The sequence below is a fragment of the Cololabis saira genome, chromosome 5, assembly GCF_033807715.1.
Source record: "Cololabis saira isolate AMF1-May2022 chromosome 5, fColSai1.1, whole genome shotgun sequence".
Lineage (NCBI taxonomy): Eukaryota > Metazoa > Chordata > Actinopteri > Beloniformes > Belonidae > Cololabis > Cololabis saira.
This window is the reverse complement of record NC_084591.1, coordinates 48,036,181-48,046,367: the sequence shown is the minus strand read 5'-3', so window position 1 is coordinate 48,046,367 and position 10,187 is coordinate 48,036,181. Positions and strand designations below refer to the sequence as shown.

General features: G+C 38.6%; 1 pseudogene; it reads right to left on the bottom strand.

Moving 5' to 3' along the window:
• LOC133444825 (cytochrome P450 2F2-like) overlaps positions 1-10,187 on the bottom strand; it is a 54,473-nt pseudogene that overhangs the window by 7,468 nt on the left and 36,818 nt on the right.

Genomic DNA, 10,187 nt, shown 5'->3' with positions numbered 1-10,187 from the left:
AACTCTTGTGTCTTTCACAAAATTGTGATCAGACTATACAGGACTGTCTCAGAAAATTAGAATATTGTGATAGAGTCCTTTATTTTCTGTAATGCAAAAACATTCTGGATTCATTACAAATCAACTGAAATATTGCAAGCCTTTTATTATTTTAATATTGCTGATCATGGCTTACAGCTTAAGAAAACTCAAATATCCTATCTCAAAAAATTAGAATATTCTGGGAATCTTAATCTTAAACTGTGAACCATAATCAGCAACATTAAAATAATAAAAGGCTTGCAATATTTCAGTTGATTTGTAATGAATCCAGAATGTATGACATTTTTGTTTTTTTAATTGCATTACAGAAAATAAAGAACTTTATCACAATATTCTAATTTTCTGAGACAGTCCTGTAGTTTAGTTATTACAAGGAGAAATAAAATCAGCAAGATGAAACATAACTAGATGTTTACAGCACGATAAAATGTACATAATTGTGATAAAAAGCGGAAAAAATAATTGAGTATATATATTCCTGTAGATATTTGACCCCAGCGATAAGGTGCTTGAAGATTTTGAAAATGACCCTTGAAAGTGCTTGAATTGACCTGGGAAAAAGTGTAGGAACCCTGGATTTTATTTCTCCTTGTAATAACTAAACTATACAGTCTGATCACAAGAGTTATAATTTCAAGCACTTTCAAGCACTTAAACTAAAATTCAAGCACTTTTCAGGCCTTGAAAACCCTCACTCACTCACTCACTCACTCACTCACTCACTCATCTTCTCCCGCTTGTCCGTTCCCGGGTCGCGGGGGCAGCAGCCTCAGCCTTGAAAACACAACATTGAAATTCAAGCACTTTCAAGGATTTCAAGCCCCCGTAGGAACCCTGAAAATCAGTAAGATGAAACATAACTAGAGTTTTAGAGTACGATACAATGTACATAATTGTGATTAAAAAGCAGAAAAAATAATTCTGAGTATATATATATTCCTGTAGATATTTGACCCCAGTGATAAGGGGCTTTAAGATTCTGAAAATGACCCTTGAATATGAACAATATGGACCAAACTCTCAGAGGAATGTTTCCAGTTCCTTGTTTAATCTGCAGTTCTGAAAGAAAAGGGGGTCCAACCCGGTACCAGCAAGGTGTACCTAATAAAGGTTATATTTATTTATACCACGGTCTGTGTGAATACTCGTTTCTGATTGGCTGGCAGGTGGAGGTTAAAAGTGATAAACTAACTCAGAGGTCGGCAACCCAAAATGTTTTAGATCCATATTGGACCAAAAACACAAAAAACAAATATGTCTGGAGCCGCAAAAAATGAAAAGTCTTGTATCAGCCTTAGAATGAAGAAACACATGCTGCATGTTTCTATATTAGTTATAACTGGGGGAGATTTATTTTTCATTATGCACTTCGAGAAAAAAGTCGAAATGTCGAGAAAAAAGTTGAAATGTTGAGATTAATGTTGTAAAAGAAAAAGAGAAAAAAGGAAGAAAAAGATAGAAAAAAAGGAAAGGAAGAAAGGAAAAAAAGAGGAAAAAAAGGAATGCGAAAAGGAAGAAAAAAAGAAAAAAAAAGGAAGAAAAAAAAGGTCAAACATTTTTGAAAAAGCTCCAGGAGCCACTAGGGCGGCGCTAAAGAGCCGCGGGTTGAAGACCCCTGTTCTACACCTAGAAAACAAGTTCGGTCAAATTGCCTGATATCTTTAATATCATTGCGCTGGATCAACTGACAGGTGGTAACCACGGCAACGGAGATTCAGAGAAGAAGAGCCGGCTACCGCAGGACGGAGACATGAGTGATTTTGTAATTTATTTTAATTTATTTGGGGAATTTAACAATTGATGACTGGGATACAGACGAGAGATTAAATAGTCGCTCAGCCGCTCAGCTGTGGCTTGTTATAAAACTAATGATTTACACTGAAAACACATTAAAGCATGAAGAACTGATTTAATATTGATGTTTTTTGGTAAGTGACTGTGGTATAAGCGGGATAATGCACTTCGATGTTACATTAACATAAATATATGGACTTCACGGAGGCAAACCGTTCACGCCCCTGCGTCGTACATATATTTATGATAATGGACACCTCGTCGGGCATTATCCCTGACTTACTTAATAAGAAGATAAATCTTGTCCCACTGACAGATTTTTCTACTTATTTCAAGTGAAAATGTACTTGAAACAGATGAAAATTGTCAAATGAGTTATTTTTCTGGTGTTATTTTTCTGGTGATGACTCTAAATGTTGAAATAGCAGTAAAACCACATTCATTGATGAAATGACATAAGGGATGGAAAGGAGGGATGGTAGTTTTACAGGGGGGATGATTTGGACTGTTTTTATTTCAGGGGGGGATGCCATCCCCCCTAACTCCCCTCAACTCCTGTACTGTCTATTTTTACACACACACACACACACACACACACACACACACACACACACACACACACACACACACACACACACACACACACACACACACACACACACACACACACACACACACACACACACACACACCACTTTGTTAGGTACACCTGTCCAACTGCAAATTTCTAATCTATTGAAATAAATTAATTTTTACACCATGTTCTAGTTGAATTATTGAAATAAATTAACTTTTACACCATGTTCTAGTTGAATTATTGAAATAAATTAACTTTTACACCATGTTCTAGTTGAATTATTGAAATAAATTAATTTTTACACCATATTCTAGTGGAATTATTGAAATAAATTAACTTTTACACCATACTCTAGTTGAATTATTGAAATAAATTAGCTTTTACACCATATTTACACTTTTACACACACACACAACATATCCAGAATAACTGAGTGTTTTTTCTGCAACGTACCTTCTCCAGTTCATCCAGATAGCAGTCGACTAAATCCCGTGGCTCCCCTGGGACTCTGCTCACCTTGTGTTCGGTCACGAAACGCTTCGCAATACTTAAATACGTCTTTAAGAAAAGAGAAAAAAGGACTGGAAGCAACGGCAACAACAACCTGATGACTGTCCTGTAAAAGGTGGTGGAACAGCTGACGTTACACCAAACTACACATGCATATATGACTTCAATAAAATAAATATCACAATTACAAATATTTTATTGTGTATTGTGTATGTATTGGGACCTTGAGCGCCAAGAAAGGCGCCTTCAAATAAGATGTATTATTATTTTACCAGACAGCTTCCTATAAGAAGCATTGCAACAGTTTTACGTTTAAATAAAAATAAGTATTTGTTGTGTAATTTGAACTGGCACTACAGGACTGTCTCAGAAAATTAGAATATTGTGATAAAGTTCTTTATTTTCTGTAATGCAAAAATGTCATACATTCTGGATTCATTACAAATCAACTGAAATATTGCAAACCTTTTATTATTTTAATATTGCTGATTATGGTTTACAGTTTAAGATTAAGATTCCCAGAATATTCTAATTTTTTGAGATAGAATATTTGAGTTTTCTTAAACTGTAAACCATGATCAGCAATATTAAAATAATAAAAGGCTTGCAATATTTCAGTTGATTTGTAATGAATCCAGAATGTTTGACATTTTAGTTTTTGTAATTGCATTACAGAAAATCACAATATTCTAATTTTCTGAGACAGTCCTGTATGTTGTGTTTATAAATGCTTAACATTCCAGTCCAGGTTATCACTGTTTTATCCAGTAACATGAAGTGGTGAAAGACAGAACTAAACTGACAAAGAGGAAGGGACGGAAGAAACGGGTGTTGGTCACAATAGTGTTTTAAATGGATGACAAACTCAGAAGATGCGACGTGTGTTAATTAGTATCCGTTACCTCCACAGCCTTGAAGGCCTTGTTGAAGGGCAGGGGCAGGTAGCGGACCAGAGGAACACAGTCGTACAGCTGCAGATATAACAATAGTCATTAAATACACATTTATTTCAAAATATGCCGTGAACCCTGAAAACCAAGAAAGCAAATGTTTTTAATGACTGCAGTAGCACTTAAGCATTGTATTGCTGACTGAACGAAGGCTTTTCCTGAACGAGATTGAGAGATATAATACTAGCTTTAACCTTTGGACTGTCTTTGGGTCAAAATGACCTAATTCCCCTGTTCCTTCCTTCCTTCCTTCCTTCCTTCCTTCCTTCCTTCCTTCCTTCCTTCCTTCCTTCCTTCCTTCCTTCCTTCCTTCCTTCTTTTCTCCCTTCCTTCCTTCTTTCCTTCCTTCCTTCCTCCTTTTCTCCCTTCCTTCCTTCTTTTCTCCCTTCCTTCCTTCTTTTCTCCCTTCCTTCCTTCCTTCTTTCCTTCCTTCCTTCCTTCCTTCCTTCTTTCCTTCCTTCCTTCCTCCCTTTCTCCCTTCCCTTCCTTCTTTCCTTCCTTCCTCCTTTTCTCCCTTCCTTCCTTCTTTTCTCCCTTCCTCCCTTCTTTTCTCCCTTCCTTCCTTCCTTCCTTCCTTCCTTTCTTCCTTCCTTCCTTCCTTCCTTCTATCTCTCTTCCTTCCTTCTTTCCTCCCTTCTTTCCTACTTTCCTTCCTTCCTTCCTTCCTTCCTTCCTTCCTTCCTTCCTTCCTTCCTTCCTTCCTTCCTTCCTTCCTTCCTTCATTCCTTCCTTCCTTCCTTCTTTCCTTCATTCCTTCCTTCTTTTCTTCCTTCCTCCCTTCCTTCCTTCTTTTCTTCCTTCCTTCCTTCCTTCCTTCCTTCCTTCCTTCCTTCCTTCCTTCCTTCCTTCCTTCCTTCCTTCCTTCCTTCCTTCCTTCTTTTCTTCCTTCCTTCCGTCCATCCTTCCTTCCTTCCTTCCTTCTTTCCTGCCTCCCTTCCTTCTTTTTCCCTTCCTTCCTTCCTTCCTTCCTTCCTTCCTTCTTTTCTTCCTTCCTTCCTTCCTTCCTTCCTTCCTTCCTTCCTTCCTTCCTTCCTTCCTTCCTTCCTTCCTTCCTTCCTTCCTTCCTTCCTTCCTTCCTTCCTTCCTTCCTTCCTTCCTTCCTTCTTTCCTGCCTCCCTTCCTTCTTTTTCCCTTCCTTCCTTCCTTCCTTCCTTCCTTCCTTCCTTCCTTCCTTCTTTCCTGCCTCCCTTCCTTCTTTTTCCCTTCCTTCCTTCCTTCCTTCCTTCCTTCCTTCCTTCCTTCCTTCCTTCCTTCCTTCCTTCTTTTCTTCCTTCCTTCTTTTCTTCCTTCCTTCCTTCCGTCCATCCTTCCTTCCTTCCTTCTTTCCTGCCTCCCTTCCTTCTTTTTCCCTTCCTTCCTTCCTTCCTTCCTTCCTTCCTTCCTTCCTTCCTTCCTTCCTTCCTTCCTTCCTTCCTTCCTTCCTTCCTTCCTTACTTACTTCCTTACTTACTTCCTTCTTTTCTTCCTTCCTTCCTTGCTTCTTTTCTTCTTTCCTCCCTTCCTTCCTTCCTTCCTTCCTTCTTTTCTTCCTTCCTTCCGTCCATCCTTCCTTCCTTCCTTCTTTCCTGCCTCCCTTCCTTCTTTTTCCCTTCCTTCCTTCCTTCCTTCCTTCCTTCCTTCCTTCCTTCCTTCCTTCCTTCCTTCCTTCCTTCCTTCCTTCCTTCCTTCCTTCCTTCCTTCTTTCTTTTCTTCCTTCCTTCTTTTCTTCCTTCCTTCCTTGCTTCCTTCTTTCCTGCCTCCCTTCCTTCTTTTTCCCTTCCTTCCTTCCTTCCTCCCTTCCTTCCTTCCTTCCTTCCTTCCTTCCTTCCTTCCTTCCTTCCTTCCTTCCTTCCTTCCTTCCTTCCTTCCTTCCTTCCTTCCTTCCTTCCTTCCTTCCTTCTTTTCTTCCTTCCTTCCATACTTCCTTCCTTCCTTCCTTCTTTTTTTCCTTCCTTCCTTCTTTTCTTCCTTCCCTCCATCCTTCCTTCCTTCCTTCCTTCCTTCTTTCCTGCCTCCCTTCCTTCTTTTTCCTTCCTTCCTTCCTTCCTTCCTTCCTTCCTTCCTTCCTTCCTTCCTTCCTTCCTTCCTTCCTTCCTTCCTTCCTTCCTTCCTTCCTTCCTTCCTTCCTTCCTTCCTTTCTTCTTCCCTTCCTACTTCCTTGACCCAAAGACAGCACAAGGGTTAATATGTTGCAGAACTACAGTCATATAATTCATGCAACAGCTGAAAAAACAGTTTTAATAACACTAACCCAAATCAATATCGGAATCGAATTGAATCCTGATAATCGATTCTGAATCTTAAGAATCGGAATTGAATCGATTCCTGACATTTGAATGGATCCCCAGCCCTGCTCTGTAATGGTTTAGGTCCGTATCCTTCCCTGTACCGGTAAAAAGCTCTGACTCACCATGGACCACGGTCCGTTGACGGTTTTGTTCAGTTCAGTGAAACATTGAACGATGACTGCGATCTTATCATCGTTAAGGTCGTAGCGAGTACCAAACAAAACCTTGCAGATGATGTTGGAGGGCTGCATTATGAAACAAAACCCGGGGACTCAGGGTTTTACCTGGAAAAGATAGAATAGCAGAATTATATAGGCACACAAAAAAACAGCACAACACAAAATGTTGTTATGAAGACCAAAAGATGCGTACCAATGCTCTTTTCCAGTATTTCAATCGTATATTGAAGCTCGTCATAAATTCTGTCCTCCATTGAGGTTTTCCCCAGACCGAAGTTCCTCAAGGTCATCAGAGCAAAGCGACGATGTTCCCTCCATGTTGAGCCGTAATCTACCATAATCATTCCTTCCACAGAGGAACACAACATTGTTTTCTTAGACTTTTATGCATTTGACTGTGTACAGTACTATGCAGAGCTGGGTAGAGTAGCCAAAAATTGTACTCAAGTAAAAGTAACTGTTACTTCAGAATAATAGGACTCAAGTAGAAGTAAAAAGTAGTCATCCAAATAATTACTTGAGTAAAAGTAAAAAAGTACTTGCTGAAAAAACTACTCAAGTACTGAGTAACTGTTGAGTAACGTCTGATTTATTTTTTTAACACAACCATTCAAACAGACAAAAGTACAAAATAATCATCTTCAGGCAAATTTAATCAATAAAATAAATTAAAATTAATAAAAAATAAAAAAAATAGCTTAAATTACAATAAGCTTAAAGCAGCACAATGTAACTTTTCCACCTTAATCTAATATTTCATCATCATCATTGTGATGGTACATCAACTTCCAACAGGTTTAATGAACCTCTGTCATGGTCTGAGGGGTCTGTATCGCCTTCACTGGCACTATGGAACTTTGAGGAGCATGGTAGGAACCCTGCCACACTACTGGTAAAGCACTGCCGCTTTTATCCAAAGGAGCCGCCAAACTCAACAAAAGCTGAAAGTTACATTGTGCTGCTTTAAAGTAAATTCAAGTACTTTAATAAATAATAAAATAAATAAAATATACCAGAATAAAAAAATAAATTAAGCACAAGTAGCACAAAATGTCAAGCCTTTGTACTTTTCTTTTTTAACCAGCAGAACTAGAACAAACATGAACTCATAGAAACTCTGTGTGTGTTTGAGTCTGTGTAAATGTGACAAAACATGCAAAAACTAACATTTTTCCCAAAGAATCACCCAGTGATGTCATGAGATTGACGCGTACGCGGATAAAAGGGATAAAAGAAAAGTAACAGCTCAACGTAGCCTAATGTAGCGGAGTAAGAGGAACAGTTTCTTCTTCACAAATCTACTCAAGTAAAAGTAAAAAGTATAGTGATTCAAAACTACTCCTAAAAGTACAACATGTAACTCGTTACTACCACCTGTGGTACTCTGTATGTAATCTTACATATGTGGATGTAGATGCAAGAACTGCATCTCCATCCATGACTGTCGAATGTAGGAAAGGTTTCATCTGTTCATGTCTTTATTGTTGTTGGTTATGTTTTATCCGTAAAATGTGAATCTTACTCCTGCCAGATTATTAGAGAAGGTGCTACTGGATTGGAAAATATTGTTACACAAATGAATGTTCTAAAAGAATGAAAAGAAAAGAAAAATGAATGATGGCACATTATCGGTGAGCTGAATAAAAATAACTTCAAACGAAATGAGCGACAACAACGACCCATAACTATGTTCTTCTCTGGAAAAAACACTGTGTAGTAGTGGTGACTGCAAGTTCCATTCAAAGAGGTTTGGTTGTTTCTCAGGGAACAATGAGGACGATCAGAAACATTTTCCTCTTCCACAAAAATGTCTTCCAAGTCTGTGGTTCCTTCTTCCAAATAGATGCAGTCGTTTTCACAATCGTTGTAAAGTCCTTATGCTGATAATAATTCAATGCTGATGTGGCAAAAGATTAAGTATTTCCTAATTTGTGAAACCGATACCAAAATATAACTTTACAAGATGCTCAATATTCCTCATTTTAACACAGGGAGAAGAAGCTCTTCCTGTTAGAGTTCTCATAAATGAACACTTTATTCTCGTAATATTGCGACTTTATTCTCGTAATATTGCGACTTTATTCTCATAAATTATGACTTTATTCTCGTAATATTACGACTTTATTCTCGTAATATTACGACTTTATTCTCGTAATATTACGACTTTATTCTCATAATATTACAACTTTATTCTCATAATATTATAATTTTATTCTCATAATATTACGACTTTATTCTCACAACATTATGACTTTATTCTTGTAATATTACGACTTTATTCTCATAATATTATGACTTTATTCTCATAATTTCCAAGTTTGTTTTTGTCTTAGTGTGGCCCTAATTCTCCGTCGTTAGAGGCCCATTTAACTGAGCCAAAAATGATTCACACATTGTCTAATATTCAGTGCAGATTATGAACCAGATTATTCACCCGGGGGCAGCATTTAAGACAGTCGGCCCTCTTCTCAGGAACAGGTGTGTCTGCAAATCTTTCCCCAGATCAGTCTGAGCAAGGCCCAGAGAAATTAGAGGAAAAAGAAAACCTCAGGCGCTGCGTGTCAGACACTACAAACCTCTATGTTTGTTAAAATTTGAAGTCCAATGGCGACACATAAAAATCGACTGCCAGGTAAAGAACTTGGAAGACAGACTAAGGCCACGTTTCCACATAGCCGGGTATTTACAAAAACTGATATTTCCCCCTCTACGTTTTGAAATATACCATCATTTCCAGGAACCTGCATAAATATCTGTTAAGGTGTTATGAGCAGCCAAACCTACAGGGGGCAGTGTAACGAGAAGATAAAGTCATGCTAGCCAATCAGAATCCTGGAAAAAAACATCAACAAATGACACGAGTAACTTCCAGTTACTTCCAAGATGAACCAGAGTCTTTGGTTTGGAGTGACAGAGAAGTGGAGTTACTTTTAAGTGTGACTTTAGAATATAAAACAGGTAAAATACAAGAAAATATTGACGGTGGCCAAACAAATTGTAAACACAGGTCGCACTCATGACACTGGTGATGCTTCTGTCTCATAATGTGACGTTCTGAAGCCTAAATGTCCGTTTCCCTCTGTTTTACAAGCAAATCTCCACTTTGGCTGGCGTTTTCAGAAATGATCATTTTTAGAGGCTTTGAGCTTCGTTTTCGTGTGAACGCACGGCCAAAACGCAGGAAAACACCACCGTTTTTGCTCCGTGTTAACGGGGCCTGAGGCTGGCAGAACTCATCCGAACGGGCCTCAACATTTGAAGTATAAGTGCACATCATTTATACTGTGACATATTAGTCTACCTTTATTCTGAGTGATGTCGTTCACCAACAGGTCTTGAGGTCGTGCAGCGAAATCCGTGGCCTTGATCACAAACGCCTCCTTCACGGCCGTCAGCCCGCTGATCACCACTGCTGGTCTCGAGCCAAGAAACAGGCTGTAAACATCTCCATAAGACTTCCTCAGCTGGAAGGGAACACAGTTTTACATCCTTTTATATACAGTATATATGTTACAGGATTTTAAACCCTCAAAATCAGTTAAAAATCTGGGCGTGATTTTTGACTCTTGACTTTTATTCCACATATTAAAAATATAACAAAGATTGGTTTTTACCATCTTAAGAACATAGCCAGAGTCCGCCCTTTTCTCTCTCAGGCTAGTACGGAGGTGCTAATGCATGCTTCTATCTTATGTCGTTTAGATTATTGTAACGCCCTGCTCTCTGGTCTTCCCAAAAAGAACATGTACAATCTACAATTACAGTACTACAGAATTCGCGTGCTGACGAGGACCAGAGGGCGGGAGCACATTACACCTGTTTTAAAATCGCTGCATTGGCTCCCCGTCCGCATCAGGATCGATTTTAA